At 38.2% G+C, this 9,687-nt stretch overlaps 1 protein-coding gene across 7 annotated transcripts in view; it reads left to right on the top strand.

Annotated features, from left to right (window-relative positions):
• The window catches only part of LOC109972971 (leucine-rich repeat and fibronectin type-III domain-containing protein 2-like), a 269,768-nt gene that overhangs the window by 221,246 nt on the left and 38,835 nt on the right, over positions 1–9,687 (top strand). Inside the window, exon 4 of one of the 7 annotated variants that reach the window (XM_020622238.1) lies at positions 1,084–1,141. The exons of the other annotated variants lie outside the window; for them this stretch is intronic. The gene's annotated coding sequence lies outside the window, so the exon portion shown is untranslated. The remainder of the gene's footprint in view (positions 1–1,083; positions 1,142–9,687) is intronic. 7 annotated transcript variants of the gene reach the window in all.

The following is a 9,687-nucleotide window of genomic DNA, read 5'->3' as shown; positions in this document are numbered from 1 at the left end:
GTCTGACCCAGCATCAATAAAAAAATAGATATTTGGAAAACAAGGTATGGATGCTGAGTCAGCATCCATACAATAAAGACCAGGAAAAAAAGGTATATCTACAGCTGAGGGAAATTATTGTGGATGAGTGTTCCTGTGATCTCAAAACTTACCAGGAACTGGATTTCTTCAGCGTTTTTTTAACTCCAGTTTCTTTCCCTCTTTCTTCTCTCTTTACATTCATGTGATGGAGTCATATGGTCATATAATATACAATCCTTTACCTTCTTATGCGCTGCCTAGAATTTGTATCTTCTTGTTTCTACTGAGACCTTTCCACTGACTTCTAAAAGTCAAAAATAGCATAGAGTGAATGAAAAGATGCTAGCAAGCTAGTTCAGGCAGTCCGTTTTAATCTAGTGTTACACTCACATGACATTCTCTTTTCATATCTGATGCACATTTGTACAGAATGGCATTCTAGTTGAGTTGGCTGACTGAATGTGCTTACTGTGTTATGGGGTTCAACTTTAAAATCTACTTTCAGTTCAATTTGAACATGCCTTTACCTTTGGTTGTCATTTGATGACTGGCTAATCTAGTATAAATTGCACTACATTAATGAATAACAGATTAATAGATTATATATAGCTAATTAATTGATTAGTGAACTGAAAGAAAATTATTCAGATTTAAGTAATTTCTCAAGCAAAAATGACAAACATACATGTTCCAGCTTTTTTGCTTATTTCTCTATTGTATATCATTGTAAATTTAACATGTTTGGAATGTTGGTCTGATAACAAAAGCTACAACATACATCACATTAGCCTATGAGAATTTTCTGACTTTTTATAAGCTAATTGTCATTAATAAGCTCAGAGCTGATGGTTGAGCCACTTTTACCTCTTGCCATTCTTCATTTCACTTTGACCCCTTAAAACATGAACATTAAGATCTCTCAATTTCTTTCACTTTTCATGCCAGAATTATGTTTTTAAACAAGGTTCTGTGCTTTTCATGATGGTTTCTTGCGAGCCCCTGTCTCCCTCAAATTCAAGTGTTATGCTCTCATACTCTACTATCTCTCTGCTTTTTGTTTAGAAGATGACTGGTGCTGGTAATCAGCTTTCACTGGCAGCCGGAATAAGAAGTTAAGGCAGTGAGTAGTTGGCAGCAATCGTGTGTATGAGTTTGTGTACACTGCTGCGTCTGTCAAGTGTGCGTACCTCTCAGTGTCATCACAGATAGTTGTCTTTAAGCAGTACACATGAGAAAGTGAAGCAAAATTGAATTTTGGGGCTGTCAACCAGCACACTTTCGGCAGCCTGTCAGAATCTAATCACAGATGGCTTGATCAGACAGTGTATCTCACTTTAGTAAAAAGCTTCTTGCTTTCCACATATAAAATGTAGAAAGCTTCCACTCACACTGAAAGACAGCCTGTAGGCTTTTGCATACAATGTGTGCATGATTGGCTTTGCTACTGGGCCTGTGTTGTATGATAGAGCTGTAACAAGGGTGATGGATGGCCCTTGTTACTCACAAGTGATTTGCATTGTTTTTACTGTTGCCACAAAGCTGCTGGAGGAACCACCAAAAACGTTTTTTTGTTGTTTTTCATGGTAACAATCACATTCTGTCTGAATCCAAGTTGTTTCTTCTTTCTTTCCAATTTAGCCTCTTAGGCATAGCGAGGAAAAGAAGAGATTGGTCTTTGACGCAACCGATCCACTTTTTCCTGGGCTCTCTTTACTCTGATTGACCTGCCTCCACATGGTGATCCACTTCTGAATGTTTCCAGGCTATATGTCTCTTTTTCCTCCCTCTGTACTGTATCTCACTCTTGCAATGGCCTCATGTTGCAGTGTACCTTCAGGCCATGTGTGGGATGGTGTTGTGGGCTGGCATCTGGTAGCCTCTGATAAGAGAAAGACTGGACTGGTGCTATTTCTTCTGAGATGTTTTTATTCTTTTTTTTTGTCATACAGGGAGGGTTTTTACTATGTCTGAAGGACATTGTAGAAAACTACTATACAGTATACCACATACTGTAGTTAATGCAGCAACCACGTGCCATTGAGTAAAAAATATCTTTTAGGGCTGTTATTTGATTCACTGTGGCGACCCCTAAACGGGAAAAGCCGAAAGTGACTTTCTTTCTTTATTTATTTTTATTTATTTTTTTTGTTCTTTTGTGACAGTTTTCTCACATGCTGCACAAAGTCTTAAAAGTGCCTTGACTGAATTTTCTGTCACCTGGCAATAACAGAAAAGAGGACACATCGGACTATCATATGAAGATGGTTAGCATCAACAAACAGCAAGCAAAATGAGTATTAGATTAATGAGTCTGTCTACCTGGTTGACACATGCGGTATTCACTCTTTTATTGCTCGGTTTTTGTAACTCTGACCTCCTGGGAAAAATATCTGACTTTTTATCTGATAAATAAGACTTGGGTTTGTTAGCATTTTATCAAATCTGAATCCAATTCTGAATTCACTTATCAAATCCGAATCCCATCAGATTAATAACATTAATTCTAAAAATACATTTATTAATATAGCATTTTTCAATGAACTCAAAGCCAATTAAGAAATTTTCTAGTTTAAAAAAAGGTTTATTTTTTATTTCAGTCACTACAGCAGCAAAACAACTTTAAAGTATTTTGTGTAACAAGCAATATATGAATTAGCATTTTCTAACCACAGCTGGTCTTTTTAATTTTGATTGTAGACCACAGCAGATAGACCAACTATCAGACTAAATCTTGGACATTCTGCTGAGAGGAAGCGTTGTAGTTGGTTTTGTCACTGCTCTGTGACATTCATTAACCCAGTCCTCACTCATGTTTCTGTCATGGTTTGGGTTTCTGGGTTTTCTGTTGTTTTTTTCCCCTGCCTCTCCTGTCAAGCTCAAGTAAAAACAGCAGTGAAAATATTAAATGTACTTTATCATTCTGTGAATGTCATTTAATTGTTGATATTTTTCTGTACCATGAACATAGCATTTCCTAAAGGTGAACTGGATGTTGCTCTGCCACAGATCTGACAGGCCACACTAACGCAGAATCAGATATCTCAGACTGATCAACCGGTTATGGCTGATCAAGCTGAAAACCAATTCAATTCTGACCTCCGTCTGACTGATCAGTGTTTTTTTTAATTTGAAGTCATATTTCTGGCAAACCCCAGTAACACCCCCTTTTAGTGTAGCCTTGCTCTGGGCTCCACCAACTCCCACAGGAAATAACTAGCTCTTTAGCTTGTAATTCATTACTGCAGCTTTAAGGTAGGCCTATTTATTACAAACAAACAAACAAAAAAAACACATAGTTAAACTTTACTGTTACAAAGACAGACTCTGATGATACCCTTGAAGAGTCTAGACCTTCCTGATACTTCTTCAGCTCCTGGCAGTTCATGTCTAGCTGGAACACGCTCCAGTCAAAGCCTGGCCTTCCCTTACTGATTGTAAATAGATATCCTGAGCCACAGGCTGCAGTTTATCACATCTGAAATCTCATTCCAGGAAGTTTTGGAATTAATTGCTCAGCTCAAGGGGATAAATACTGCAACAATATTGTAATGTTAATTTGACTCCTACGGCTACTTTTTTAAAGAGCTTACATACCCCTTCTTAATTTGAATATCTCTCCTGTTATACTTTTTCACCATCTTAATTCTGTGGTTGACTTGGGAGTGTGGGGGCAGGGTTTTAGGGCTAACATTATTTGTCATTCTGCAATTAATGCCAAATGTGGCTAAAGGGGAAGAGCCAGAATTTTTCTAATTGCTATAATCATCTCCATGGTAGGCTGCCCACAGGAATATAAGGCACTGTGGGGTCACTGAGTGATTGGGGCTTTACTAGCAGTGGTAACGAAGAGTAAATCCCTTCCAGCCTCTGACTTCATCGACCTTCTAAATGTGTCCCAAAATGTTAGCATCATGTAGATTAGCATTTCTGGAGCTCATTTCTGCAAGTTCCTACAATTACCGCCTCTTATGTTACTCTTGTAATCTTGCCCCAATGGTGTGGGTTTTAATGGCTGGATTTATTAATGCCATCATGTCTTTCAGTGATAAAGTTAAAACAACATTTATTGGGGAGATTGTCTATAAGTGCTAGCTTGTCACACAGCTGGCCAAGCATTAATGATGCAATTTCCTGCCCCCTTTTTTCTGCTATTATACAGTAGCTTTTAAAAATAATTAGGTCACTTAAAAATATGTTTTGTATTGGGTGTCATTTCCGATTGTTTTTCTATATTGTAACCTTTATTGTGTTTACTGGCATATTTCCAATGACTGATGTTTTATCTTGCTTTTTATTCTAGCCAGACATTTTTGACAGAGCACAAATCCAAGTCAGAAAAGTCACATACATAATTTGGAATACATGACTTTACAATATCCTCCTGTGCTCTTCATGAACTTGAACTCTTAAACTCAAGAGACTCCAAACTCAAGCTGCGTAATAACACGTAACACTTACTGTTAGAGATGTCCCAATAGAATAACAAGTATTGGTATTGGCGCCAATCTAGACATTTTTCACAGGATTGGTATCGGCCAGAATTGAGCTAATTTAATTCAAATCCATATATAGAACTACAGTCCTGTATTGGGCCATTGTTTTAAAGTAGATTATTGCATTTTTCACACTGGCCTAATTATTAACACTATTTAGCTTAATAATGTGTTGTTTCCATTGTCATTTAACCTTTGCACCTCTCATTCCCAACTCAGCTAACCAGAAAATGCATTATCACCTCACAAATAAACATTCAGAATCTGTCTCCAGCTTTCCCCAGGGGTCCTTTGTTTCAGAACCTTGATTCTTCTGTTACATATGAGATCAAACACATCATGGAGCACACAAGACCATACACAACGAAAACACATAGAAACACACACACACACACACACAATTCCTGACCCAATGTATTGCTTTAGCTCAAGCTTGTAAGATTCAATCTCTGGACAGAAAGTTCCAAAGTTTGAGTGCATGTGCTAAAAGTTTTGGTTATTAATTTATTGTGCAACACCAGACTTTTGGTTGGTAATTTCTATGTAATGGTCACATAAAACAAGAACAGCATTAATAAGATGAATTTATTGCACACAAATAATTGTCAAAGCTACCAGTTACTTCACAATCAAAGAAGGTAGAACAAACATTATATAAGAAAAAATATGTATAAAATTCACATAATGAAATATATCAAATATAAAACTACAACAGACTCTCAAGTTGGAGCAGATTGCAATTTGAACTGCTCAGCAATTTGATACAAACCTGTGCTATTTTCATAACTATTGCTTATTAGAAAACTCTATAACAAAAATGCAAGCTTGACACATTTCCATTTAAGATTTAGATTTAAATCTTTGAAATCAACAAATTACACATCACATTTTCTATAATGCTTAGTCCCGAACAGGGTTGCGGGGGGCTGGACCCAATCCCAGCCTGCATCGGGCGAAAGGCAGGGTACACCCTGGACAGGTTGCCGGTCCATCAGAGGGCCAACACGCAAACAAACAACCACACACACACACACACATTCACTCCTACGGGCAATTTAGAGTCACCAATCAACCTAAGCCAAATGTCTTTGGACAATGGGAGGAAGCCGGAGTACACGTAGTGAACCCATGCAAGCATGGGGAGAACATGCAAACTCTGCACAGAAAGGTCGAGAACCCAGAACCTTCTCGCTGTGAGGCAACGGCGCTGTCAACAAATTACTACAGGCTATATTTGGGGTTCCACTCTTTAACCATTTTGAGTCCCAGCCAGATGTTCTATGTTTGCTTCTATCTTCTGGTTCACCTGCAACTTGCGTTTGGCCCATAGCCTGTATAACTGTGTCACCGATGCTTATGCAGACACCAGAGACCCCTGCCCCTTGTGGAGAAAAACATTAATATTTTTGGCAAAGCATCCCCTGGTTTCCTCTTCTTAGGCCATGCCATACTCATGTAGTAATTACTACTATTGCATCTAGTAATAGTATCTGGAGTGACAACACAAGTAGAATAGCAGCATTTGGCTACATAAACACGTAATTGTTTGCCTATGACAGGCAGGTGACTACAGAGTTGAAAACTCGAAGGATCCTTTTGGTTCTAGAATGATCTTCTCACACAGTAAATTCCCATTTCAAATTTTATTTTAATTGTATCCTTGATGTTTCTCTGGGTACAAACAGAGAGGGCATGGCTACTTTTTCAATACAACCGATCCAAGTGTTATAATATTGTCAACTTTATTCCTGAGAAACTATATGGAGGATATCCAGAGCCAGGATATCATAAGTCCTGAGTTCATGAATCTAAACAAGAAGCCTAAAAGGCTAAAATTGCTCCCAAAATACTAATAACCTGACCTCAGTGTCCTAAATGGTAGCAACAGCTCTAAATGCACATACTAAACGCAGGACTCTCAGCTGCCATTGCTGTGAGGAATAAACAAATCAGAATCGGTAATCATATCTGTAAAAAAATTCAAAACATTTAACAGGAGCAAAAACCTAAGGTTGAACTCATTTTGCCAGTTTGTTTCTATTAAGTGCAATCAAGTTTATTTATATAGCACATTTTCAAACACAAAGGCAGCTCTAAGTGCTAGATAAAACATTAAATGCAAGTTAGATTAAAACATTAAATGCAAATTAAAAGTAACAATTACATGATGGCACAAAGTAGCATCATGCATGAATACATACCTACAGTCATACTTTTTAGGATAGCAGCAGACTGTGGATTCTCTCTTTCCTCCTTTGTACTTGTACCCCTTTACTTCAGCCCACAATAGAATTTTACACTCTGTGATTTGGTATTTCTCACTGAAACGTCACCTCATATTGTCTATATGCAGAAAATGAATCTGTCATTTATTTCTGCCACCCTGTACAGCTAGCTTTAGTCCCTCCACTTTGTAACTCTTCTTGTGAGAAAAAAAAAGTGCTGACCATGGTGCTGAACCACAGCATTATTTATCTGGCAGTGATGAAATTTCTGGTGTACTAACATCCATTTTTCTGAGCCGCCTACAGAATTACAGTTTCTCTCTTTGCAAAAAAGCTGTACAAGCTCTGTTTTACAAGTCTATCCTTTTGTATAGGTCTGCTTGAACAGACAAGACTGAGGTATTCAGACTGATAAAAGTCTGCATCTTTCATAGAGCCTTTTCTGAGAAGCTTGTCAGGAGCGGTAGCAGAAAGTCAGGCTTCTAGCTGGTTGGTGTAATTCTCAGTAGCTGGCTGTCGCTGTTCTAGAAAGGTAGAGCCATTCAGGTACAACAGTCTCTTCTTACCTGGCACACACAAATGATTCTGTACAATGTGTGTGTGCACATATATTTGATTGAACAGGAAGATTGCTTTGGTTATCATCCAGAGAAATGCCAGGTTTCAGTTACAATGTGCTGCTTCCATTTTCAACTCTGATAATCTCTATCTGTCAAGCGTTTCCATGTTAGGAAGATTTTGCTTATAAATCCTGTAGACAATTTTCACCTTATTTTTACTTTTACATGTCATTTCACCAAAAAAAAGCAAAAATGCCAAATTGTATGTGAATCAAAGGAAAGTAAAAGAACTGTTAGTTTGTCATTTTAAAGCTCCAGAGGGCAGGTTAATATGCTCCAAACAGCAGTCAGAGAAAACCGTTGACACTGACAAATGATGCAACATGACATCAGTGGATTGTTGGATGATACACCACTGAACACAGCTGTCAATTGCAAATATCACTGAAGCTAAAAGGGCACCACTCAGTAAGGATGTCTCAGTAAGAAAGGAACATGGCTGTCCCCTCTGTTACAGCCTCAATTTGCAAGTTTGGACAGTGAAAGCAGAGCCTACATAACATGATAATTTCACTTTAATGCCTTGGACAGATTAATGTACTGCTACTGGTTGGTTGATGCAAAGGAAAGAGGAACCCATTGGAATGATTGTTCTCTGCCCTCCTCAGGCCCCTAACTGCCCCCAATAGCATTTAGATTATCATCTAGCAAATGACAGCACAGCTGTGCAGACACATGAAGCCTTGTACAAACACACAAAACACACTTTGTTTTTGACAAACACTCTCTGCCTGCCTCTATCTGGTTCTTTTTCCCTCATTCATGGTACGGTACAGTTCAATATATCCTCATACCTAAACAACAAAATGGACTGTCATCACCTCCTAAAATGTATATGACTATTACAAAAATGATGACTGTGACAGTTAAATGAAAATTAACTGTTGAGAGGACTACATGCAGGACTCAAGATATAAACCCTGGTCTTCAGTGGTATAATTTTGTGCCTTGTAAGTCCACCATCCATTCAGACCATGTCTCTACAACTTGTGTGCAGTATAAATGTAGTACTTACTACACTAGAAAAACGCAGGAAACATAATCCATGCAAACATTGTTTCCCTAAAAATGTAACTCAGAAAGTTGGTATTATTTAAACATGATTTCTAAGGGACAAGGTTGCTCAGACAAAGCAGTCATTGTACACATGCCCTCAAGAAATAGCCTTCAAATTGTCTAAGGCATTTAAACTAATGACCAATGCTGTCATTTTACTAGTGAGATAAAATGTCATAGGGTCTCAAAACCCTAAGTAATACCTAGGAAATACCTAAAAACATCAGAATCCCCTTTAAGGCGTTCGAATAATGAAGTGCATTATTTTCAGTGTAACTAACTGTAAGCTTTATTGAAATGTTAAAATGTTGAAAGGCAAGCAACAGAGAAAATGCAGCTAACAGTGTAGATTATCGTTTTCCACAGCAACAAAATACCTGCCAGGAACACTGGTTTTAATAGTATACAGAATCAGAATCAGCAGATTCAGAAGTATAAGAAAACAAATATAGTGTACTTTTCAACTACTATTTTGGGCTTTTAAAGCCTTTTTTTATAGATTTAACAGTGGCAAAGGGCATAAAATGAGTGGAGATGAGCAATGACATGCAACAAAGATCCCCAGCTGGACTCAAACCTGGGACTTTGCGATACATGGTCAGTGCCCCAAAAAACCCAGGCAACCAGGGTCCCTCAAACATGGGTTGATTAATATATTTAACATAATGATCATGTTATATTACTCATCAGCATATTTGAAATATCCTATGTCCAATAAACAGTTGTTTCCGGGTTGCGAGCGAGAGCAGACGTGTCTATTGCTTCTCTGTCTGTTCTACGATATTTTCACTTCTGTCCTTTTCATATTGTCAAGGCTTTGAGCTTTGAGCAATAACTCTACAACTACTACAACTTCTGAAATGCCTCCAAAGGGAAAAAGTGCTAATAACGATGGTGTTGACGCGGATGAGGAATCGTTCACAGCGGCGCAAGTTGCTGAGATGATGGAGCGGCAGCGCAGTATGCACACTGCGCTTATGGTCCAACTCAATGAGAGTTTCCAAGGCTTTGTGAAACTAATTATGGAGACTCACAACAAGAGATTCGACGACTTGATCAAGGAAATGCAGGAGATAAAGATGAGTTTTCAGTTTACCCAGCGAGAGGTGGACGCGATTAAAGCGGATGTGGCGATGTATGACAAAGCTGACAGAGACACTTGTCGGGATATGAATAAACTGTGAGAGAATCTATTAACTCTCACGTATAGAATGGAGGAGATGGATGCGCAGTCCAAGCAGAAAAACCTGATCTTCGCAGGAATCATGGAGT

This window comes from Monopterus albus, unplaced genomic scaffold (assembly GCF_001952655.1).
Source record: "Monopterus albus unplaced genomic scaffold, M_albus_1.0 scaffold275.1, whole genome shotgun sequence".
NCBI lineage: Eukaryota > Metazoa > Chordata > Actinopteri > Synbranchiformes > Synbranchidae > Monopterus > Monopterus albus.
Note: the sequence above shows the minus strand (reverse complement) of the source record. Positions and strands in the feature narration are given on the sequence as shown.